General features: G+C 42.1%; 1 long non-coding RNA gene across 2 annotated transcripts in view; it reads left to right on the top strand.

Moving 5' to 3' along the window:
- LOC146398576 (uncharacterized) overlaps window positions 1-24,151 on the top strand; it is a 61,311-nt gene that overhangs the window by 28,372 nt on the left and 8,788 nt on the right. The window contains exon 3 of one of the 2 annotated variants that reach the window (XR_014819490.1): window positions 791-2,965. The exons of the other annotated variant lie outside the window; for it this stretch is intronic. This is a non-coding gene — a long non-coding RNA (uncharacterized LOC146398576). Of the gene's footprint in view, window positions 1-790; window positions 2,966-24,151 lie in introns of those variants that run through there. 2 annotated transcript variants of the gene reach the window in all.

Raw genomic sequence — 24,151 nt, 5'->3', positions numbered from 1 at the left:
GCTATGAGATGAAGTCTTTTACGGCAAAGTTCTTGCGTTGACACTGTGTGATGATAACCAGAGCTAAAATTTATTTTGCTTAACATAATACAATTTTAATTTATAGCTCCAATACATTTGTTTCTTCTAAAATTATATATGTATAATTTTATAATATATAGCTTAAAAAGACAGAAAGACATGTGTACTCCCCATGTTCATTTGTAACATTATTTACAATAGATAAGACCTGGAACCTAAGTGTTCCTTGGTGGATGATGGATGAGTGGATGAAAAAAATGTGAGATTATATATATACGTGTGTGTGTGTGTGTGTGTGTGTATATGAAATATATATATATGAAATGGAGTATGTCAGCCTTAAAAAAGGAGAAAATCCTTAAAAAAGGAAACTGAGGGCATTATGCTAAATGAAATAGACAGAAAAAAGACAAATACTGAATGATCTCAAAAACCAGACCGGGGAATTCTCATTGTGGTGCAGCATAGACGAATCTGACTAGGATCCACGAGGATGTGAGTTAATCCCTGGCCTTGGTCAGTGGGTTGGGAATCTGGCAATGCCATGAACTGTGGTATAGGCTAGCCACCGTAGCTGATTCCGACCGTAGCCTGAGAACTTCCATATGTTGCAAATGCAGCCCTAAAACAAACAAAAACCAGGGCTCAAGGATCCAAAAAACAGATTGGTGGGTGCCAGACGTGAGGAGCTGGGCAAAAAGGCTGACTTCCGGCCAAGAGATAAACAAGTCCGAGGAGGCAGCTCAAGATGGCAGCTCTCTCTTGCCAGAGACACACCAAGTCTGCTGCTACTTATGGTACAACTGACCTGCAAACGAGCGGAGCAACTCCTTCACATCAGCAAACGAAGCACATCAAAGCAGGTAGGAGAGGCTGAGACCCAGTCTCGCCATAAACCCCATCCCTGGCATGGTGACCTGCAATTTAGAGGGACCTCACACAGCTGGAGCTTCTCCCTCAGGAGCAAAGGGTTCATCCCCGCTCGGGCCCTCCACCTTTTAAGACCTGCACCTGAGAAGTGAGGCCTCTGAACATCTGCCTTGGAAAACCACGAGACCCAAAAAGCTGTAGGAGCTGAGAAGCAGCCCCTAAAGGGGTTGCATCCTTTGACTCACACCCCCTTGGAATGACAGAAGCAGCCCAGGGGTTGAACATCGCCCAGATTTATGTCAAAGAGATTATTAATTTGCTAATCTTAAAACATCACAGGCTGGCTGGAGGGACCTGGCCTGTGGGGATAAGCTCCAAACAAGAGGTGCTGGTGGGCGCCATTTTTGTGCTCTCCCTCTGCTTTGCTAAAGCTGGTGGGTGTCAAGATGTTTTGTTGTTTCACATTGGACTTTTTTTTTTTTTTTTTCCACTTGGGATGGGGCACCGTCTTCATGCTTTACTTCTGACGTACTCCACAGTGCCAATATCTCCTGGAGGAGACGGTGTACACATCTGCTGCCCTCCCTGGGTTTTGCAGCTACAGCCCAGGGGATGCCCCCTGACCACCTGGCTCTGGAGGCCAGACTGTCGTGGTCAATGCACCCAGGTCGGAAAAAGAATTTTCCAGCATAGCGAGGTGAAGAGAAAGAAGAGTTTATTGCTGTAAGAGATGTTGGGCTAGCAGCAGGATGACTTCCTGATGATCCGGGGAGAGCTGACTCTGAGCCATGGTCCTGTTTTTATAGCCCAGGGAGAGGAGCGATCTTAGGGTATACCTGCCGACCTGCTGATTGGTTGGGGGAAGAGGGGCCTTAGACACCCTTGCTTATTGGTTGGTTGCCTATGAGGCCTCTATAGAGGCGGGGTGAGGAGTGGGCCACATACCTTTCCTAGAAGGGGGAGGACAGAGTAGTACAGGTTAAGGCGGGGGAGGGGCATTGGACTGAGACGGGTGGGGCAATGATAAGGGTGTGGTAACTCTTGTCTTGGCCGGAGGCTTTGAGTTCTGTCTCCTTGAATGGGCCTTGAAGCCCCACACAGACTACCAGCCCAGGGCACTGCTCAGACAGCAGCCAGAACACCCCCCAGTCTTGCTGAGAAAGAGGCCGATTTGCCTGTCCTGGAGCTTTGGCTTAAGGGGCAGACTGCCTTTATGTTCTCTTTCTAAATATCTCAACGTCCCCAAACTGATACCACTTAGGCCTTACCTTTCATTGATTTCAAAGTTTCATAAAGTAAAATTGCATATTCCTGCTTTCATGATTTCAGTTAGATTCATCTCAGTTTTTAAGAAATATTCATTATATTATTAGCATTAATTACATTAATAATACAAATATACATTTGAAAAGAACACAAACTATGGAATAGTGCAGAAGATTAAATAACCAATAAGCCTACTATTTAAGAGAGAATTTAATTTAATTTCTCTATAGGTCATTTGACCATTTAAGATTTGAAAACACGTGCCTCGAAAACTTTTTTGCCTGACACATTTTTGAAGTGGCAATGAAAGCTTTTTCTCACTTTCTAACATGGCTATTTAGAATTTTAAATTCCTTTAAGGTAAATTTTGATAATTTGTGTTATCTAAAAAGGTAATCTCTTTTACCCAGATTTTATATTTTTGGTAGCATTTTCTTTTAAAAAGTTAAAATTTCCACACCTGTGGTTGTTACACTTTCCCCCTTCTTAGTCCTGAAATGTTTGCGTAATTTCTCTTTTTAGCTTGTTCTTTCAGAGGTGATTCTTTGTAGTTGGCCTTTCTGAAGAACAATACTTAGATTTGTGTATGCATTTTTTTAAATGAAAATTTAAAATGCATTCCTACAAGAGGGATTATTGGGTCAGCTGTTTTGAAGGTTTTTACTATTCTTGAAATATACTGCCAAATTGCTTCTAGAAAGTTTATAAGACTCATGTGCAGTGTTTGTTTTTCTCTTTCACAAATTGGTCATAATTGCCAATTACTCAATAAAGTTGGAGAAAAGAAAACCCAAAATAAGAAAAAAAATATTAGGGTCATATTCTATGAATTGTTCTAAAATTACTCCATCCTTTAACAGTTGTATAGTGTTTCATTCTGTGGCTTTACCATATTTGACTGAATCAATGCCTTATTGTTCTGGTGACCAATGCTTCATAAAAACTAGTCTAAAACTTAGTCATGTGAAATAGCATTTTGTTGCACTCACTCTGTGGGTTAGGAATTCAGAGCACAGTTGAGATGTCTTAATCTCTGACACCTGATGTCCAGGGCCTCAACTGGGGAGAACTAACAGCCGAGGTGACTCAATAACTGGGGAATTGAAGTCATCAGTAGATATTTTTCCTTACATGCCTGGTGGTTGATGCTGGCTTTTGTCCAGAGCACCTACCTCTCCAGGTGGCCTGACTTCCTCACAGTGTGACAGATTGAGGATACCTGGGCTTTTTACATGGTGGCTGAAGGCTCTACAGGTGAGTGTCCCAAAAGAACCAGGCAGAAGCTACATAGCCTATTCTGGCCACTTCTGCTGCCTTCTCTTGGTCATAGCAGTCACAAGCCTACCTAGATTTTAGGAGAGGGGATGTAGACCCCATCTCTTGAGAGGAGACATGTCGAAGAATTTGTGGACATGTTTTAAAACCACCATACTGGAGTTCCCTTCGTGGCACAATGGAAATGAGTCCGACTAGGAACCATGAGGTTGTGGGTTCGAGCCCTGGCCTCGTTCAGTGGATTAAGGATCTGGCATTGCCGTGAGCTGTGGTATAGTTTGCAGATGTGGCTTGGATCTCGCCTTGCTGTGGCTGTGGTGTAGGCCAGCAGCTGCAGCTCCGATTAGACCCTTAGCCTGGGAACCTCCATGTGCTGCAGGTGCGGCCCTAAAACACAAAAATAAATAAATAAAACCACCATACCTATTATGAACTTGTAGACTGTTTACAGTTTTGTCCATGACAATGCAGCAGTGAACATGTACATACATATATCTGTGTGCACACAGCACGGATTCCTGAAGGGCATATTTCCCATGAACACAGCATGCATATTTAGAATTTTGATAAATCTACCTAATATCACTCCTATCACTCCTTTGCCAGATTTATGCACATGAAAGAAACTTTCCTTATCCCTTTTCTAACATCAAACTATATTTGAACAGCTTTCCAAGATGAAAGTACTTTCCTAGCAAGAAATTTTTCTTTTTATTAAAGTATAGTTGAACAGTGTTGTGCCACTTTGTGCTATACAGCAAAGTGACCCAGTCATGCAGATATATACACCCTCTTTCTGATATTATCTTCCATCGTGTTCTAGCCCAAGAAACTGGATATAGTTCCCTGTGCTCTACAGTAGGTCTTCCTTGCTTATGTATTCTTTTTTAAAATTATTTTTTTATTTTATTTTTTTGCTTTTTTAGGGCCGCACATGCAGCATATGGAGGTGCCCAGGCTAGGGCTTGAATTGGAGCTACATCTGCGGGCCTATGCCACAGCCACAGTAACACCTGATTGGAGCCACGTCTGTGACCTACACCACAGCTCACAGCAATGCCGGATCCTTAACCCACTGAGCAAGGCCAGGGCTCGAACCTGCAACCTCATGGTTCCTAGTCGGATTCGTTTCCACTGAGCCATGACGGGAACTCCTGCTTATCCATTCTAAATAAAATAGTTTGCATCTACTAACCCCAAACTCCTCATCCATCCCACTCTTTCCCTCCTTCCCCTTGGCAACCACAGTCTGTTCTCTCTGTCTGCAAGTCTGTTTCTATGCCATATTTGAGATCCCACATATAAGTGATATCATATGGTTTTGGTCTTTCTCTTTCTGACTTACTTCACTGAGGATGAGGATCTCTAGCTGCATCCCTGTGGCTACAAATGGCATCATTTCATTCTTTTTTTTTATGGTGCCTTGTGTACATGTACCATATCTTAGTCCATTCATTTGTCAAGGGACATTTAGGTTGTTTTCATGTCTTGGCTATTGTGCATGGTGCTGCTATGAACATACAAGTATATTTATCTTTTTGAATTATTGTTTTGTCCAGGTATATGCCCAGGAGTGGGACTGCTGGATCATATGGTGGTTTTATATTTAGTTTTGTGAGGAACCTCCATACTGTTTTCCATAGTGGTTGTGTCAGTGTCCATCCCACCAACAGTGTAGAAGGGTTCCCTTTTCTCCACACCCTCTCTCGAATTTGTTATTGGCAGACTTATTAATGATGGTCATTCTGACTAGTGTGAGGTGGTACCTCATTGTAGTTTTGATTTGCATTTCTCTACTAATTAGTGATGTTGATGACTTTTTCATGTGCCTACTGGCCATCCGTATGTCTTCATTGGAGAAATGTCTGTTTAGGTCGTCTGCCCATTTTTTGATTGGGTTGTTAGGTTTTCTTTTTTTCCTTGGTTGTTGAGTTGTATGAGTTATTTGTATATATTTGGATATTAAGCCCTTTTGCTTACATCATTTGCAACAGTTTTCTCCAATTTTGTAGTTGTCTTTTCATTTTTCTTATGATTTCCTTTGCTGTGCAAAAGCTTGTAAGTTTGATTATGTCCCATTTGCTTATTTTTGGTTTTATTTTTATTGCCTTACCGAGGGATTTTTAATGGGTGAATAGTTTCCATAAAGTGTATTTTACCTTTCATTTGCATGGTTAGATTGTTTCTAATTTTTCATTACAATAAAGAATTTGAGAATATATATCCTTGTAAGTAAACCTTTCCTACTTTCTTAATCATTTCCTAAGGACGCCGTCCTAAAAGCGGAATTACTAAGTCAAAATTTATTCTCCTTTTTAAGCCTTTGGATATGCATTGTCAAAATAACAGTGTTTATGCCATTTTACATTCCCACCAACATCTCTCATTCCCTTTTTACTCTTTTCATTAGGCAATGCTCTTCAACAGTGGGACACTTTGCATTTTGTGCACATTTCACTACAAATTTCCAGTGTGAATTCAGAAATCACATGTAATAACTGTCTAGTTGTAATTTTCTATGAATGGGATGTTTTGGTGAATGCAGTGTCTCTTTGATCCATATCATGTATTTAAAAAATTAGAAAACTCAATACCTAGACTTCAACACCTGTCATTATCTCCCTGTCCCCCTGTAGTTTGCATTTCCAGAATGACGCTTTGGCATTATTTTCTTTTTTTCTTTTCTTTTTTTGTCTTTGTAGGGCCACGCCCAAGGCATATGGAAGTTCCCAAGCTAGGGGTCGAATCAGAGCTGTAGCTGCTTGCCTACACCACAGCCACAGCAACGCCAGATCCAAGTCACATCTTTAACCTACACCACAGCTCACAGCAATGCCGAATCCTTAATCCATTGAGCGAGGCCAGGGGTTGAACCCGAGTCCTCATGGATGCCAGTCAGATTCATTTCTGCTGAGACACAAGGGGAAGCCCTGGCATTATTTTCTTATATAAATAGCTGAAATGAAAACATGTAATGTTTGACATGGCTTTCTATAATATGTATAAAGCAGTTCAGTGTGTTCTTACAAACTCTCCTATAAGTATTTCTCTAAGCACTGGGAGTATGAATAAAAGTTTGTGTTCCCCAATAAACTACTGTACTTCTGTCCATCAGTAAGAGGTATGAATTGTACTTCCTTATATGTCCTATTTTTTAGGATGCTCAGAACTAAGTTTTCCCCAGATACTATAGCATGTTTACTTTAATCAAGATTTTTATAAAGACCAAATTTTCTTCTGTTTCTTATTTTTTCAATTTTTTGGCATGTGGAAGTTCCTGGCAGGGATCAAACCTATGCCACGGCAGTGACAAGGCCAGATCCTTAACTGCTAGGCCACAAAGGAACTCTTCTTCTATTTCTTATCCCTCTCTCTTTTATGGGAACATTTGGGTCTTGCTTAAATTAATCTACTTTCAATTGTTTTTAGAAGACTGAGAGGGAAGTTCAAACCATAAATCAACTGATAAAAAATTATATCTTTAGTAATAAAAGTGATTTGAAGATTGGGCTAAATATGTATTTGTTTTATATGACTTAGAAGCAATTTAAAAATTAGAGTGCAAGTTATTTTGCTATTCATTTTTCTGTGTCTGGCAAAAGGTTATAGGAATTTGGGAGTAATCAAAGGCTTTATTTTAGATTTTATTATTATTATTATTATTATTATGTTTGCGGCCGCACCTGGGGCATATGGAAATTCTTGGGCCGGGGATTGAATTCAAGCCAGAGCTGCAGCCTGTGCTACAGCTGCAGCCACGCAAGATCCTTTAACCCATGGCACAAGGTAGGGGATCAAACCTGCATCTCTGCAGTGACCCAGGCTGCTGCAGTTGGATTCTTAACCCACTGCACTGTGGCGGGAACGCCCTAATTTTTTTTTCTGAACTATATTTAATAAGACATCTAATGGATCCTTTTGTAACACAGAATTAGCTGTAGAGAAAGTTTTGCTCATTTTAACATTTTGCATTTATAATGGTGATAGATCCAGCAACCCGAGGCTGACATCCTGAGATAATCTGTCTCTGATTCTATATTTTTGAAACATTATGTTTAGAATTTTAGTTTTCTATTACTCTGTGTTAGCTTGGAGTGGACCAAGGTCTGCAAGAAAGGCAGCATCTGGAAATGCTGTAAATATCTGTAAATGACTGTTGCTTTCAGTCCAGACTAGCTCAGTTGAATTTGAGAAAACAGAGCTCGTGTTTCCTGATTCTTATTAAATTATGATTTTTTTTTTCCAATGTCCCTCTTCCTAAACCATAGATGTGGAAGTCAGACGATGTTATATAAACATTCTAGAAGCATTATATTTTGAGTAGGAAACAGGGGTAATGAGCCAGATCTAAAAATGTTTTCTTTGGAATCAACAAGGGAAGGAGAGAACAGAGTTTTTAAAAATAAGAGTAAATGAGTGAGTGGAGAATAAAAGTAAGATAAGAATAAGCTGTGTGAATAGGAGAGATTTTTATAGACTGAAACCTGAATCAGAATGAAAGAATTGGAAAAATGCCAGGGCCATTTTGAACTTATTGTAAATGGTTGGGAAAACAGTGATATTTTATTGTTATATTTGGATTGCCTGGTATACAAAAGGCCATTCTTGCAAAACTGACAGATTTCTGGAATTTTCATAAACTGGTTAGAGAAAACCAGAGGCTAGGATGTTTCAGGAATATACTCAGGTGAAATCAGAGCTCACATAAGAATTTATATCTCACTTTCAGAGTTCCCATGGTGCAGTTCCCATGGCGTGGCGCAGCAGAGACAAATCCGACTAGGAGCCATGAGGTTTCAGCTTCTATCCCTGGCTTTGCTCGGTGGGTTAAGGATCTGGCATTGGCGTGAGCTGTGGTGTAGGTTGCAGATGTGGCTTGGATCCCACGTTGCTGTGGCTGTGGTATAGACCGGCAGCTGTAGGTCTGATTGGACCCCTAGCCTGGGAGCCTCCATATGCCGAGGGTGCAGTCCTAAAAAGCAATGAATAAATAAATAAGAATTTATATCTCACTTTTAATTTTATTGTCACTCGACAAAACTTGATTAATAAATGGACGTTCATCATAAATCTGGTCCCACATTTCTCAATGTGACCTTGAGAAACTCTAATTCCATTGGTTTTATTTAGATTCGTGTCTCTGTGATTGAGTATGAGAAGGATAGCCTAAACAAAGGACTTTGCTGAATGTTTAAAGTGCTGCCATGCATTATGAATATTCCATGGCCTGGGGGTGGGTGAGTGTAGTACTGCTTTTGTCCTGGAACATTCTGATAGATTTGTGCCATCTGGAACGCAATTTGGGAAAGACCGATCTAGTTTACTGCTGGCCATGTTCCCACTGAATCAGACCCCCTCACAATCTTTTTCTGTTCACAGAGTCCTTAACTCTTCACATTCCCCTGATGGCTTGGTTTCTCTATCTTAGCTTTCAATACTGTGGTATTGATAGGGATGGAGTAGGCCCAGGTAGTTGTAGAATTCCCTGTCAGGAACCACGGATAGAGAGGGAAACCTAGGGAACTTTGGGAGATCTCTGGAAGTTAAAAACTGCTCAGAGGGCCATCAGAACAGGGCCGGCTTGCTTGGCTAGTAGAGGCATGAGATTTGCCTCGGGTCACTGGGTAGGGAATGGGGGGAGGCCTGAATTCAGATTCAGACCCGGGGCAGGAGTTTGAGGACCGCCCTTCTGCTGATTTGAATAAGAACCAAGACAGTCCTAGTCTGATCTTACAGGGTCAAATACACTCTCATCGGATATCAAGGAGGAGCTACTACTCAAAGAACGAGGAAGAGGCGGTCTTTCCCAACCCCCACTCCCCTTGGATGATAAAAAGTGTAGCCCACCTGAACTTGAGGCAGAGTCTCCTTGCCTGCCCGCTTGCATCTCTCACAAGCACCCTATCTTAATAAATCCATTTCTTGGCTATCACTCTGTCTCTCTCTGAATTCCTTCTGCACAGAGGCATAAATAACCTGAGCCTCAGTAAGTCCAGACACCAGGCGAGTGATTCTAATTTAAAAACCGTGGGTTTGGAGTTCCTGTTGTGGCGCAGTGGTTAACGAATCCAACTAGGAACCATGAGGTTGAGGGTTCGATCCCTGGCCTTGCTCAGTGGGTTAAGGATCCGGTGTTGCCGTGAGCTGTGGTGTAGGTTGCAGATGTGGCTCAGATCTCGCCTTGCTGTGGCTGTGGCGTAGGCCGGTGGCTACAGCTCCAATTAGACCCCTAGCCTGGGAACCTCCAGGGAAGCAGCCCTAGGAAAGGCAAAAAGACAAAAACAATAAAAATAAAAAAAATAAAAACTGTGGGTTCAAGTCCCAAGCTGGGTTCTGGCTAGGTTCAGGCCATTAGTGCTACCAGTCTCAGCATCACCCATTTCTCCAAGCATTTTATATTTGATTGCTTTTTATTCTACCTCCCCCATCAATCGCCAAGTCCTATTGCATTTTTTTTCACAGAATTTCACAAAAGTTCTCACTTTTTATTTTTCTGGACTAACATCCTCATGTAGGGGCTTTGATCAACATGTGTCTAGGCTGTTTCAGCCTTTTCAACCAGCCTAATTTCTCTCCATGGAAATTTTGTTACTGATAAAGGTGTCATCCTTCCTCTTCTTCTTCTTCTTCTTTTTTTTTTTTTTTTTTTTTTTTGCTTTTTAGCGCCGAACCTGAGGCATATGGAAGTTCCCAGGCTAGGGGTCGAATTGGAGCTATAGCTTCGGGTCTACACCACAGCCACAGCCATGCCGGAACTGAGCTGCGTCTGCGACTTACACCATAGCTCAGGACAACGCCAGATCCTTAGCCCACTGAGAGAGGCCAGGGATCGAACCCACATCCTCACGAAGGGAACTCCCTTCCCGCTTCGTTTAACCATGCTGCCTCCTTGGTTTCCTTAGAGGAACCACATATTATCTCACTTATAGTACTACTAGTGTAATTTTTAAAAGGTTCTGTGCATGATCTCTTATATAAATAAAAACTGCCCCTGAAAGATTTTATTCACCTCGTTAAATGAGGCACCAGTAAGATGTTTAAACTGGTTCAAATGGGAACTTGAGTTGCAAAGATTTTTGTTCTCTGCCTGGTAAAATTAATTTGCATTAAATACTGTGAGTAGAAATCATTTGCATAGCTATTAACTGGAATTATTTGCATGGCTATAAGTTTTCTACAACTTTACCTCTAGAGGGTTGTAAAATAGCCTAGTCAGTAAAACATCAATCACAGATACACACTGGCATACAGTAAGATGACACCCAGTGTCCTTACACCATGCCCAGTCTCCCCTGGGTTTAGCTTGCCAGAGCAGAGGCCTAGCATAGTACCACCAGAGTTAAGAATTTTAAGGCTTTTAATGAGAACTTTTTTTTTTTTTTTTTTTTTTTTTTTGCTTTTTAGGGCCTCACCCAAGGCATATGGAAGTTCCCAGGCCAGGGGTCGAATCAGAGCTACAGCTGCTACAGCCACAGCAACTCGGGATCTGAGCCGCATCTGCAACCTACACCACAGCTCATCCTCTCATCACAGCAGATCCTTAACCCACTGAGCAAGGGCAGGGATCAAAGCCGCATCCTCATGGATCCTAATTGGGATCATTAACCCCTGGGCCATGAAGGGAAGTCAAGAGAACTTTTTAGAAGAGAGATTTTTCTCGTGAAACAAAATGAAAAGTAAATTTCCATGTAGATTTAAATAACCTGTGATTTTACAATGCCCTGCTTCCCATGCCCCAGGCCTCTAAATACTGAGCTAAATATACAGTCTTCTGATAATTACTGCCTAGGTGGGAGGACTGCCGAGGTGCGCGTACAGTTTGTGGTTTTGAGGGTTTCTGTCTGAGCAAGGCTCATCCTTTCAACGATGAGACCCATGCATTGGGCTCTTTGAGCACAGCTCTTTAAAACGGGCTCTACTGAGAGCATAATTCAGTTATAGTGGGGATACTGGTTTAAGTCAAATAAACAAACCTCCTTACCAATCCATTGGAGGCTTTATCCTTTCAGTGAAAGAGTTCAGCACCTTTCCAAAAGCAAATGCCCCTCAGAGGCTGGATTCTTTACGCATCCCTCAGTCCTTTACTTAGTTTTGTCCCTCTGAAACTGTCAGTGGTGAATAACGATGCATATGTAAATTCCAATGTCATGGGCCAATATCATAAAACTGACTTTCCAGTAAAGTGCAACAAAAAACCCACTCTGGTTCAGAGAAAAAGCAAGCTTAGATCAATGTGTGTACCATGCTCACTTTAGAATATAAAAGTGAAAAAAATACAAAGAGGTATTTGTATTTGGGTAAGGAAACACTGGGAGGAAGTGCAAATCTACTAAAGTGTGCTCTCTGTAAATAAATACGTACATAAATAAGTAGATAAATAAATTATAGGGAGTGGCCATGAAGAACAAGAGGGAGTGAAATTCCTAATTATAGTCATTTGCTTTTTGAAACACTTAAATCTATTCACTATAAAATGAATTTTAAAGCAAAATGAAAACATTTATATTCTGTACTTAGCTGAAAAAGAAATATTTATTTAAAAGTTCTGACCATTCATCGTTGACTCAAGGACTATGACTAAAGGGAAAGATGGCCTTGTCTTGCTCAAAGTATGTGCCACACAGCTTTCCATTTGATTATCTGTTTTAGATGAAAATGACATTTTCTCACATCCCCTCTCTTTCATCTTTACTTTTAAATAACCAGTCTTTGTATTCCAGCTTTTTATTCTCTAAAGAAAATAAATGTTTAATTCCAGAAATGAATGCTACCAACTGTTGAAGAAGGCCATAGACTTACTTTGGGCTGTAAATTTTTGTCAATTGCCAGGTCTTCTATTCCCCGACTCTTTAACTTTTTTGAGTAAATGGTTATTCTCTATGTTAAGTTAGCAAAAGAGTAAACAAGTACTGAGAAATATGTCTTTTCTTATGAATAACTAACAATGGACTGTTAAGAAGAAGGCTAGTTTGTGTGTATGGTTACCTCATCTCAGGCCTGTACCTGGCACTGTGAATCCAGGTTATCGTGGAGTCTTGGATATGAGAAACATGCAAGATGAACAAAGTCTGGCTAGGAGAAAACAAAAGATGAAAGATCCGGGCCATCAGTTAGAAACATAAAACGCTGGTTGGAGGGGAAGATATTCACATCACCAATAAAAGACCTAAGAATACGTTTGATCATGAATTGGCGAAACCCACGCAAGGAGGAAGAATGAAATATAAAACACAAAACCTTGCTGAGACTAGTTTCCTGAGAAGGAAACCAGATAATTAAAAAAATGTAAATACCTTTCACATGGATTGACAAGTTTTGTGTAATGCCTATCACAATTCCATAAGTATTCTTGCGGAACTTGGCAAAGGACTCAAGATTCCTTTGAAAGAATAGGAATTAAAAATCTACCACAAAACCAAAACCCAAAACAAGCCAAAAACACAAGGCAGGTTAATAACTAGGTACAGGGATGATTAGACAGGGATAAAGCAAATACATTGACTTGTAAATTACAGAGTCCACATGATGTGTGTAGGGTGTTAAGTGTACAATTCTTTGAACTATTCCTGATATATGAACATTTTACAAATAAAATGAAAAAAAAAATCTGGCACAGCTCCCTCTTCTTATTATATCAAGTCCAAATATCTCTGCCTGGTTTTCAAAACTCAGAGTTAAAAAGTTAGACCATCCATACATGTTCAACAGTATTTTCCACTGCACCCTATTCTGGAGCCAACTGATTTCCTCACTCTCTCTTGCTCCTGCTATGCTCATCTTCCCTTTCACACCTTTGCTCCTTCTGTTTCTCCTGCCTAAGTTGACCTCCTGTGCCCTCTTCACCAAGATTCACCAAGCTTTCCCGAACTTGCCAGACCTCCATTTCCACCATACCCGGGTCCTGCTGTATGCAGCCCTCCTCTGGTCCAGATACTCTGATCTCTTATTATCCTTATGATTTCATGCAAACTCTACAGTGCCTCACTCTTAAGTGCTGGTCTATTAGTCTGGTCATACCTAACTGTGGGCTCATCTCGATGCTTCTCTGTGTTACTCAGCGTCTAGCATGGTTTACTATATGGTTGATCAAGAATTGATCAGCTTGACTGATGGGTGAGCAAGAATCATAGTCATGAATTTAACTGTTGAATGAATCAGTTGACTTCGTTCCACTTAGTGGCTGGCATGGTGCCTGCCATGGTTATGGTGTCTGGTCCATAGGAGATTTTCAGTAACTATTGAAAAGAAGAGAGAGGGAGTGAACATTAAAAGGAAAAACCATTGACTTCTCCTTCCGAACTATCTGGAGCACAGGAGAGGATGTGAAGGGTGAAATGACCTACACCAAGCTATTGTCCTTGGTGTAAAATAGGAGAGCCTCAATGCTCAATGGCCCTCAAGGACCCTTTCCATCTTGCTGTGTGTGGCTCTACATTTGAATCTTTTATGGCAACATTGTCATCTTTTGTTACTTGCATAACTTTCAAAAAGTTATAGGTAAGACTGATAACTTTTACAAAGGACACACTTCTCTTCAGGCAGCATGTACGCCGTTTTAAATGAGCTTTGCAGAGATGTCGGTTAATCAAGAGAAATAGTCGGCCTCTACAGTTAACAAGGACACTGCAAAGTGCCGTGGAACCTTCTGATAGATATAGGATTATAAGGAAAGTGCAATCAAGAATGGAACAGTTTAATGTGTTATTGAGAGGAGATTGAGATATAAATACAATTGAGGTTAACCATGTATAATTATAGATCTAAATTTTTTTTAGAAGGGAGATACGTTTACTGATTGAAAAGAAAATGGTGATCAAATTATATTGTCAGAATGCTTGAACGGAGGGAGGTACAGACTGCCTTTATTTTATTTTAATTTTTTTACAGTGGTCCCATACTGCTGTATTATTTGATAAGTTCAGATAGTTGTCAACATTTTTCATATTGATGTGGAAGTATAACTAATTAGAATGTGTGGCTCTGTAGACTCTGTTTCTGAGAATATCAAACCCTTTTCTGCCCATAGAGGCTTTTCTGGCATTGAATGTATTTTTTGAAATATAACATATATAAACATATACTGAATGCTTTTTTTAAAATTAAGATTTAGCTGAGCACATGCATACAAAAATGCCTTGCAGTTCAGAGGATTCAGTGCAGTGATTGTAGGAAATTTCTCACAAAGCTTAAAGCACTACAGTGACATGAAGCATTGTTTTTATTCTTGCTTACCTGCTGTTAAGAGGTTTGAGATAGTATAGACACAAGGATTTCTAGATGTGTACAATAATGCATTTAAACACCATTTTAAAAAAATGAATACTTTGAACTGGAAAATTCCTAAATTCCTGTAGAATGTTCCTTAATCTTTTGGCTCCCTCTTCCTCATTCTGGGTAGTGATAATCTTATTGTCCCAAACTCAAGCCAGACATGGGATTTATTCCTCTCCATTGCCCTCATGGCTAAGTCTTGTTGATCTTCTCTTCTTTCCACTGCTACGCATTTGTGAATTCAAATTGTTCTGGTTTTACGAAGATAATCTGAACCCTATACATTCCATAACATCTCCAACAGGATCTAGAACAGCTCCCAGGAACCATATACATAAATATTTCTGTGGTGGAACATATGAGTCGTCACACCAAATGGCTAACTAAAAATTACGCCTAGTCTCCTATCAGCTCAGGGCAGATTTTGCCAAAAAGACTTCAGGTCAGGTGTTGCTACCAAATCAAAATATTATTTTTGGGAAGTTCCTGTCATGGGTTCACGGAAACGAATCTGACTAGCATCCATGAAGATGCAAGTTCTAACCTTGGCCTCGCTCAGTGGGTTAAAGGATCCGACACTGCCGTGAGCTGTGGTGTAAGTTGCAGAGGCAGCCTGGATCTGGCATTTCTGTGAGGCTGTGGTGTAGGCTGGCGGCTATAGTTCCTGATTCAACCCCTAGCCTGGGAATCTCCATATACTATGGGTGCAGCCCTAAAAAGACAAAACAAATATTTTTTTTAGTGTCCAGAATGTTTTGGTTTTGGAATTGAGGATTCAGGATCTTGGAACTGAGGTTAAAAGATTGTGAGCCTGTTATAGCATTTTTTTCTGGAGGGCTTGATGCAACAGTTCTCCCATCTCCAATTCATCTTTTGTGTTAGTAAACGATTTCCACATTTAAAAAAATTTATTGGAGTATAGTTGACTTACAGTGTTGCGTTATTTTCAGGTGTACAGCAAAGTGAATCAGTTATACATATATCCATTCTTTTTTTTTTATTACTCAAATGAATTTATCACATCTGTAGTTGTATAATGATCATAACAATCTGATTTCACAGGATTTCCATCCTACAGCCCAGGCACATCCCCCCACCCCCCATGCTGTCTCCTCCGGAGACCATAAGTTTTTCAATGTCTGTAAGTCAGCATCTGTTCTGCAAAGAAGTTCCGTCTGTCCTTTTTTCAGATTCCACATGTCAGTGAAATCATTTGATGTTGGTGTCTCATTGTATGGCTGACCTCACTGGCCTTCAATGCCAGATGCTCTGGGGCTCTTTCTCCCATTGCCAGATCCCCACACGTGAGAGTTTAATGTGTGGCTCAGATCTCTTACTCCTGTAGGTGAGTCTCTGTCAACCAGTTAGTTAGTTTCCAGTCTGTGGAGCTTAAGTATGGAGTTGTTTATATCGCGAAATCACCCCTCCTACCTCTTGATGTGGTCTCGTCTTTTTCTTCTGGAGTAGGATATCTTTTTTAAGGTTTCCAGTCCATTTGGGTGAAGAGTGCTCAGTCTTTAGTTGTGAATTTTGTTGTTTTTAGGAGAGAAGTTAAGCTCCAGTCCTTCTATTCTGCCATCTTAATCCTGTCTTTCTCTCCACACCACAGAGACCGATGCCAGCGACAGGGTAGGGAGCGAGAGGAGATGATGGGGACGAGCTCCCGCTGGCTCCAGTGGCCCCTGGGCCTCAGAGCCGCCCAGCACCGCCGCCTCCTGCCGCTGCTCGCTGGGCTGCGCTTCTCCCATGTATCCATTCTTTTCAGAGTCTTTTCAGGTTATTGCAGAGTATTGAGTAGATTTCCCTTTGCTATATAGCAGGTCCTTCTTACTTATTTCATATCTTTTAGTATGTTTATGTTAATCACATTCTCCCTCTCCCCACATTTGCCCTTTGGAAACCCTAAGTTTGGTTTCAAAATCTTTAAGTCTGTTTCTGAATTGTGAATAAGTTATTTTGTATCATTTTTATTAGATTCCACAGATTAGTGACTTCATGTGATATTTGCCTTTCTCTGGCTGACTTTACTTAGTATGATAATCTCTTGGTCCATCCATGTTGCTGCAGATGGCATTATTTTGTTCTTTTTTTTTTTTTGGACTTTTTGTCCTTTCAGGGGCACAGCCTCGGCATATGGAGGTTCCCAGGCTAGGGGTCTAACTGGAGCTGTGGACGCCAGCCTACGCCAGAGCCACAGCAACGCCAGACCCGAGCCACATCTGCAACCTATACCACAGCTCACGGCAATGCCAGATCCTTAACCCACTGAGCAAGGCAAGGGATCAAACCCGAAACCTCATGGTTCCTAGTTGGATTCGTTTTCACTGTGCCATGACAGGAACTCCTATTTTGTTCTTTTTTTATGGCTAAAGAACAGTCTGAAGATGTGGGTACATATACACAATTTTTGCGTTTCTTGCTTCTTCACCTGTGCTCCTCTTCACCTCTTGCTTCAGATAAAGTCCAGGGCTGTGTGTTGCAACCGTAATCAACTCCACTTGAAACAGTGGGCTTCCCACTGGTGCCTAAATGATCAAAGGTGCAAACTTGGTTACATGTTATCTTGCTAATTTCATAGTCAGTGGCTCCCCATTGCCCACAGGAGAGATTCCCAACAGGCAAGTTTCCAGTTTAGGGTGGTTTTTGTTCCAGCGCCCACCTGTACAATTCCACCTTGTCTTCTGCTGCTCCTCTCTCCCCCCCGCTTCACTCGGCGTGAGATTTACAGTTCTTGGAGTAGCCTTACTTTGCCCACCTCTGCTCTCCTTTATGATTTCAGTGCCCTTCCCTCAGGTCAGCTTGGTGAATTCATCCTCACTGATCACAGTACAGTCATCAGGGAAGGTTCCTCAGCCCTCCCCACGCAGAGTTCGCCACCCTTTCTTCATGTCTCCCATGTGGATGTTCTTTGTTGAATAGATGCCTGCGTAGCTCCGATGACATTCCTGCAGATTTTGTTTACCTGTCTGAGTTTCCACCAGGGCTCCGGTCTTCCTGATGGCAGGGACAATGTCTCTGTCATCTCCACATTCCCAACATCCCCCAAACTCGTATGTGTGGTTTTAACATATACTAGTGGAAAGGATGACTAAGTGGAGTGTGATTATACCTTCAGGTCAGTGTTTCCTGAACTAAGTGTTGAAGAAACACCCAGGGTCTTAGAGAGACCTCAGATTTCTGGGCCCAACCCTAGGTAACCCCAAAGAGAATTCCAGAAGGAGGCTCTGTTTTCTACACTTCAAACCAACTCTCAAGGCATTCTGAAGACAGAGAACCATTGTGTTGGGTGCCCGTGAAGCATCTGGGATCTGTAGCCAGGAGTGAAACTCTCAGACCTAAGGTGATTTTCTCCGGCTAACCAATTTGTGGTTTTTCTCCTTAAATTTTCAAGAGCAGTCAGATACCTCAGCTGTGTGGTTTTTTTTCTTTGGTTATTTTTTGTTTGTTTGTTTATTTGTTTTTAGAACTGCACCTATGGCATATGGAAGTCCCCAGGCTAGGGGTGGAATCAGAGCTGTAGCTGTTGGCCTGCACCACAGCCACAGCCATGCCAGATCTGAGCCACATCTGCAACCTACACCACAGCTCACAGTAACATGGGATACTTAACCCACTGAGTGAGGCCAGGGATCAAACCTGCAACCTCATGGATCCTAGTGGGGTTCATTACTGCTGAGCCATGACGGGAACTCCACCTCAGCTGTTCTTTAGATCCAGCTCCCTATTGCTCAATCTTCTGTTTCTTCTCTATTCTGTAACAAGGAACCAGTGGACGGCAATGCACAGCCCCTCACCCCCTCACAACAATCCCAGGGTGCATGGGACTTGAAGTTGGTAAGAGTTGGGGGTTGAAAGAGTGTCTCTCATTACCTTGACTGGCTGCCTCTGCTTCAGGATTCGCGGACTTTTTCTGTGGAATGAAGGGCAGAGTTGTGTCTAGAGCTACTCAGAAGCTCTTCTCAGTCATTTCTATGTATAGCCTGGTTCTAGAATCCTGAGATTGCCGAACAGCCGGTGCCGAGAAGGTGTCAGCCACGATATGAGAATTCCCCGATTAGAAGGCTCATTCTTCCCAGGAACGGCTCAACTAGATCAGCATGGGGCCTCCCTCTGCCTGGGTGTGTAGGGCTGATATGTCATCCAAGGGCAGATCTGAAAAGGAAGTGTTAGCGTTCCCGCATTCCTCCTTCGCACCCCTCTCTACAGTGACACTAGAGAGAAAAATAAAAACTCACCTGTTGTTCTAAATAAATATCAATCTGGGGAAGCTCCCTGGTGGTGCAGAGGCTTAAGGATCCGACGTTGCTGTAGCTGTGGCTTGGGTTGGACGTCTGGCCTGGAAACGTCCACATGCCGAGGGTGTGGCCAAAAAAAAAAAAAAAAAGAAAAAATCTGGTCCTGATTTCCCCTGTCAAAAGTTGGTGGAACTTTTATCACTATTGCCAAGGAGCATCAATCCTCTTACTTTATTTATTTAGAAATTTTAAAAATTAAAGTAGAGTTGATTTACAATGTTTTGGCAATTTCCGCTATGTAGCGAAGTGACTCAATTATACATACATATACATTCTTTTTTCAATTTTTTTTTTCCATCGAGGTGTATCCCAAGAGATTGGATATAGTTCTTTGTGCTATATGGTAGGACCTGTGTAGCTATTCTAATGTAATAGTTTGCATCTAGAAACCCCAAACTCCCGCTCCCCCACCGCCCCCTCCTTGGCAACCACAAGTCTGTTCTCCATGTCTGTGAGTCTGTTTCTGTTTGTAGATAGGTTCATTTGTGCCATATTTTAGATTCCACACAGAAGTGAACAATCCCCTTATTTTAGAAGAGTCCAAAGGTCATGGTCCAGAAGCTTGGAGATGCTTGCATCCGTGACTGTGCAGTGGATGGAGGCTGGGAAGCTCACTCCCTCCTTGCCAGCATCAGACCTGCAGTGCTTTGATCAAGGCACCTCGTTTTCTGTTCTCTGCCATTCAGCAGCAGCCTGACAGAGGCCTTACTATCTGGCAGCTCTTTCTCACGTGTGGAAGTGCTCACCTCTTTACCTTGCTGAGCCTCAGGGGAACCTCAGCATAGGCCGTCCCTCCCAGCTGCAGTGAAAGCCTCCGTTCCCAGCCTCTCCGCATCTGCTATGGACCAACCTCAGTATTGGGCCTGTTGACCAGGCTCCTCTGGGAAGGAGCCGCAGACCGTTAGAGACAGGTGCAGGCAAGGGAAGAAGATGCCTTCTTTCCAAGTGCGTGTTGGTAAGAGCGCCCCGAACAATAGTAGATGGGTTTTTTTTTTTTTTTCCCTTGATAAATCACCCTAATCTACAAACACCAAGGGAAAAACGAGGTGGGGTTAGATTAGTGTGAGAGGCTGCCAGATATCACGTGTGAATTTTGCCTATGGTTTGTTAACGCTGGAGGTCCCTTTGCCTTCATTTTTGCCTCCCTTTCTGTGGAATATCGTCAGGCATGTTCTCCTAATGGGTAGCTGGCTCTTTGCTCTTGACCCAGTCATGTTAACCTTATCACGGGTTCTGTAACAGCCCAAACCCTGGTCAAGGATCTCCCTCTAAATCTCACAACTCCGCAAGATGTCATCACCTCCATTTAACAGATGAGGTGTGCAGAGGGTAATTTTTTTTCTCTTTCTTTAAATTCTTCCAGTAAACAGTACAGGTAGAATTTGAAGTCATGTCTGTGTAACCCTTAAGCCCATCCACTTTCAAACATGTTCCTCAATCTGAGTGTTCCCGTTGTGGCTCAGTGCTAAGCAATCCGACTAATACCCAAGAGGATGTGGGTTTGATCCCTGGCCTGGCTCAGTGGGTTAAGCATCTGGCATTGCCGTGAGCTGTGGTATAGGCTACAGACACAGTGCTGATCTGGTGTTGCTGTGCCTGTGTCATAAGGCTGTAGCTCTTATTCAACCCCTCACCTGGGAACGTCCATATGTCCCAGGTGTGGCCCTGAGAAGCAATAAACAAACGAACAAAACAAACCAAAAACATGTTCCTAAATTTTTAGCCTTAGTTTTTTTTTTTGTTTTTTTTTTAAATTTTTTTTTAGCCTTAGTTTTAAAACACAATCTTCCCTTAATGGCCTTACTGTGAACTTTGAATCGTTGCAAAATTCACTAAGATAAAGTTCCCACGCTCTATTAGGTAACTTCTTGGTTTTTGTGAAACTAAGGAATATGGAATAATTCGAACAATTATTGCTATGCTGCAGGGGGAAATATATTTTATTAGCTTATTTTTACTAATGTCCGATAGTTCTCTCTTCTTAAAGTTTTGGTTTGTAGATAATTAAATCCATGCTCAACTCACAGGTGTAAACTGGGTATCTCCCTGAGGGCTGCAGGTGCCTGTATCATTCTGTGCCTTTCCTCTCCCAGGTATGTCAGCCCAATGACATAAGTGTTTCTAATTCAGGTACTAAATCACTTTCTCCTCTAGGAGGCTTGGCAGATTTTTCCTCCTGTATTGTCTAATTTTCTTTAGATTGTAACATGGCTATTTTAATCACAGTGCACTGTGACTGCCTGTTGAGATCATCAAATCACAATTCCCAGGACAAGAGGTGGAAAAGCATCACTGAGTTTGGTTTATTTCCTGTCCATTGTATTTCCCAGATTTCATACTTAAGCTTCTGTTTTTTTTTGTTTTGTTTTTTGTTTTTTTTAAATAGCGATGACACTTTTGCCGATTGCACCATAAAAGAAAACTGGCCAGTTCACTTTTTGGTGACATTCTTTAAAGTGTGTAGGGTCTGTCTTTATAGTTTAGGCAAGAGATAGGAAATTGGAAATAGCTGTATTGGAAGGAAAAAACATGTAAAGTTAGAAATGGGAATGCTATTTTTTTGGGGGGGGGTTTCTTTTAGGGATGCACCTGTGGCGTATGGAGGTTCCCAGGCTAGGGGTGTAAAAGGAGCTGTAGCTGTTGGCCTGTGCCAGAGCCACAGCAACGCCACATCCAAGCTGCGTCTTCGACCTACACCACAGCTCATGGCAACGCCGGATCCTTAACCCACTGAGTGAGGTCCGGGATCGAACTCACAACCTCATGGTTCCTAGTCGGATTCATTTCCGCTGCCCCACGACAGGAACTCCAGGAATGCTATTTGACAGCGTTGGCACCCCTTTCCAGAACCGTCAGTAGATTCTGTTTTTGTTCTATCAGGTGTTGACTAGACATGGCGTTGACCCTTCTTAGCCCCTTGTGTGAAAATTCATCTTCTGTCCAGGGATCCAGCGAGGGGAACATTCTGCACTGCCCACCACAGCTGGCTGGATTGGAGCATCTGGACATGGTCTAGTGAGAAGACTGTAAGAGGGGCTTAGAACAAAATCTCTTCCGGAACAGGGAGAACCTGGACCAACCTGCTCGCCATCCCTTAGAAATCTGAAGGGGGAGGATGGGAAAGGTCCAGTAAACAGTGGCAGGTGCAGGAGATGAACAAGGTCACGGTGGACCGCGAGAGAGCACGTAAAAAGTAAGGAGACAATGAAGGAAGCCACTCGATAGCAGCAGAAGGAGAGAAAGGGGTGCAGAGAGGAATGGGCTGGGGGCGAGCAGAGGAATCTCACGAGGACTGGGGGATCTCGGGCCTGTGTAACCTCAGGAGCCTTCGGTTTGGTACAGAGCTGGTTGTGTTTTTCTTTCTTTGACATCAGTGATTCCTGTCTGCTTGTTCCTAAGTGGGTCCTGACAATAAACTCCATGTTCTCTGAAGGAACTTGGCTGGAGAGTTTCCAATGAGTAAACAGGTCTAACACTCATTTTAAATAGTATTTTCCCCCCTTAGTCCAAATTCATTCTTTTATTTGTTAGTGCAAGGAGTAGAAAGGATATATCGGAAATTTCCTTTTGAGCATAATTCTGCTGGGATGAAGGGCATCTAATTTATTCATTTAACCCCCTTTTAAAAGAGGAACTTAATATTAGATATATTCCGTGGGCATAAGGGAAACCAAGAGAAGACATAGTGGGAGTTCTATCATGATGGTATCTTATAAGATCTGGAATGACCCTTCATATGGAGATTTAATCATGTTGATGGTGAACCATATTTATGGGTCAAAGTTATGTTTATTCATAGAAGTCTAATTTACCCTGCACGGTAAGTTAGGAACTTTGGGAGAAACTATGTTTTCACACAGTTAGAATTCCTGTGAGCTTTATTCTTCAGTTTAACTGAGGCCAGGCAATCTCAGGGATAAAGCAGGTGTGAGGGCATTGTGTGCTTGCATTTCTGAATTAGGGAAGAAATAGAGCAAAGAACTGAGAATAAGAATGTTGATTAAAACACAGCTCTGAGAGTTCCCATCGTGGCTCGGTGGTTAATGATCTGACTAGGAACCATGAGGTTGCGGGTTCAATCCCTGGCCCCTCTCAGTGGGTTAAGGATCTGTCATTGCCGTGAGCTGTGGTGTAGGTTGCAAATACAGCTCGGATCCCGTGTTGCTGTGGCTCTGGCGTAGGCCGGTGGCTACTGCTCCGATTAGATCCCTAGCCTGGGAAGCTCCATATGCCTTGGGTGTGGCCCTAGAAAAGACAAAAAGACAACCCCCCCCAAAACCAAAAAAGCCCCACAGCTCTAATGCTTACTAGGTGTGAGCCTGAGCATGTCACTTAGATCTCCAGTTTCCTTATATACAAAAAGAGGTGATAAATGGAGATGATAATAGTGTTAAGCGTGTAGTCTTGATATTGTGAGAATTAAGTAGAATAAAAATTTAAAGGGTCTGCACAATACTTGGCATTTTATAAGGGCTCAGATACATGGCTGTGAAGGTAGTCGTCATATGTGGCTAGTGTTGTATTCGTCGAAATCATTGTTACTGTTCTCGGTGTGTGGTGCAGTCTGGAGATCGCTAACTACGGCTCACGGGATTTGTCTGGCACACAGCCTGTTTTTGTAAATACAGTCTTACTGCAGGCAGCCCCATCCTCTCATTTGCTCATTGTCTGTGGCTGCATTCACACTGCAATGGCAGAGTGGCATACTGGTGACAGATGGCATGGCCCGCAGAACCTGAAATATATACTGTTTGGCTCTGTACAGAAAACATTTCCTTGTCTTTGGCATAGTAGAAATAGGAAACAGCAAAGACTTGACAGCCGTACAGATGTGCACTTGACTTTTGATTCTACTCCTCAGTCCGTGAAATGGGGCAAGTTCTCCTCTGAGACTCAGTTTCTTTCTTGGTTACAATGAAACATAAATAGATATATCCGTGATTACATGTGTGAAAGCACTTAGTATAGAGTAGTTGTTGGGATGTAAATAAGCCTTGACATCTGTATCTTCCTTTTACATTCCTTCTGCTTTCTTTTTTTTTTTTTTTTTTTTTTTTTTTTTTTGTCTTTTTGTCTTTTTGTCTTTTTAGGGACGCACCGCAGCATATGGAGGTCCAATTAGAGCTGTAGCTGCCGGCCTACACCACAGCCAC

The sequence above is a fragment of the Sus scrofa genome, chromosome 11 (genome assembly GCF_054392235.1).
Source record: "Sus scrofa isolate SSC_HxYL_T2T_F1_AM1 chromosome 11, Sscrofa_HxYL_maternal_Yorkshire_Landrace_v2.0, whole genome shotgun sequence".
Classification (NCBI taxonomy): Eukaryota; Metazoa; Chordata; class Mammalia; order Artiodactyla; family Suidae; genus Sus; species Sus scrofa.
The sequence above is the reverse complement of the archived record's forward strand: the minus strand, read 5'-3'. Positions and strand labels throughout refer to the sequence as shown.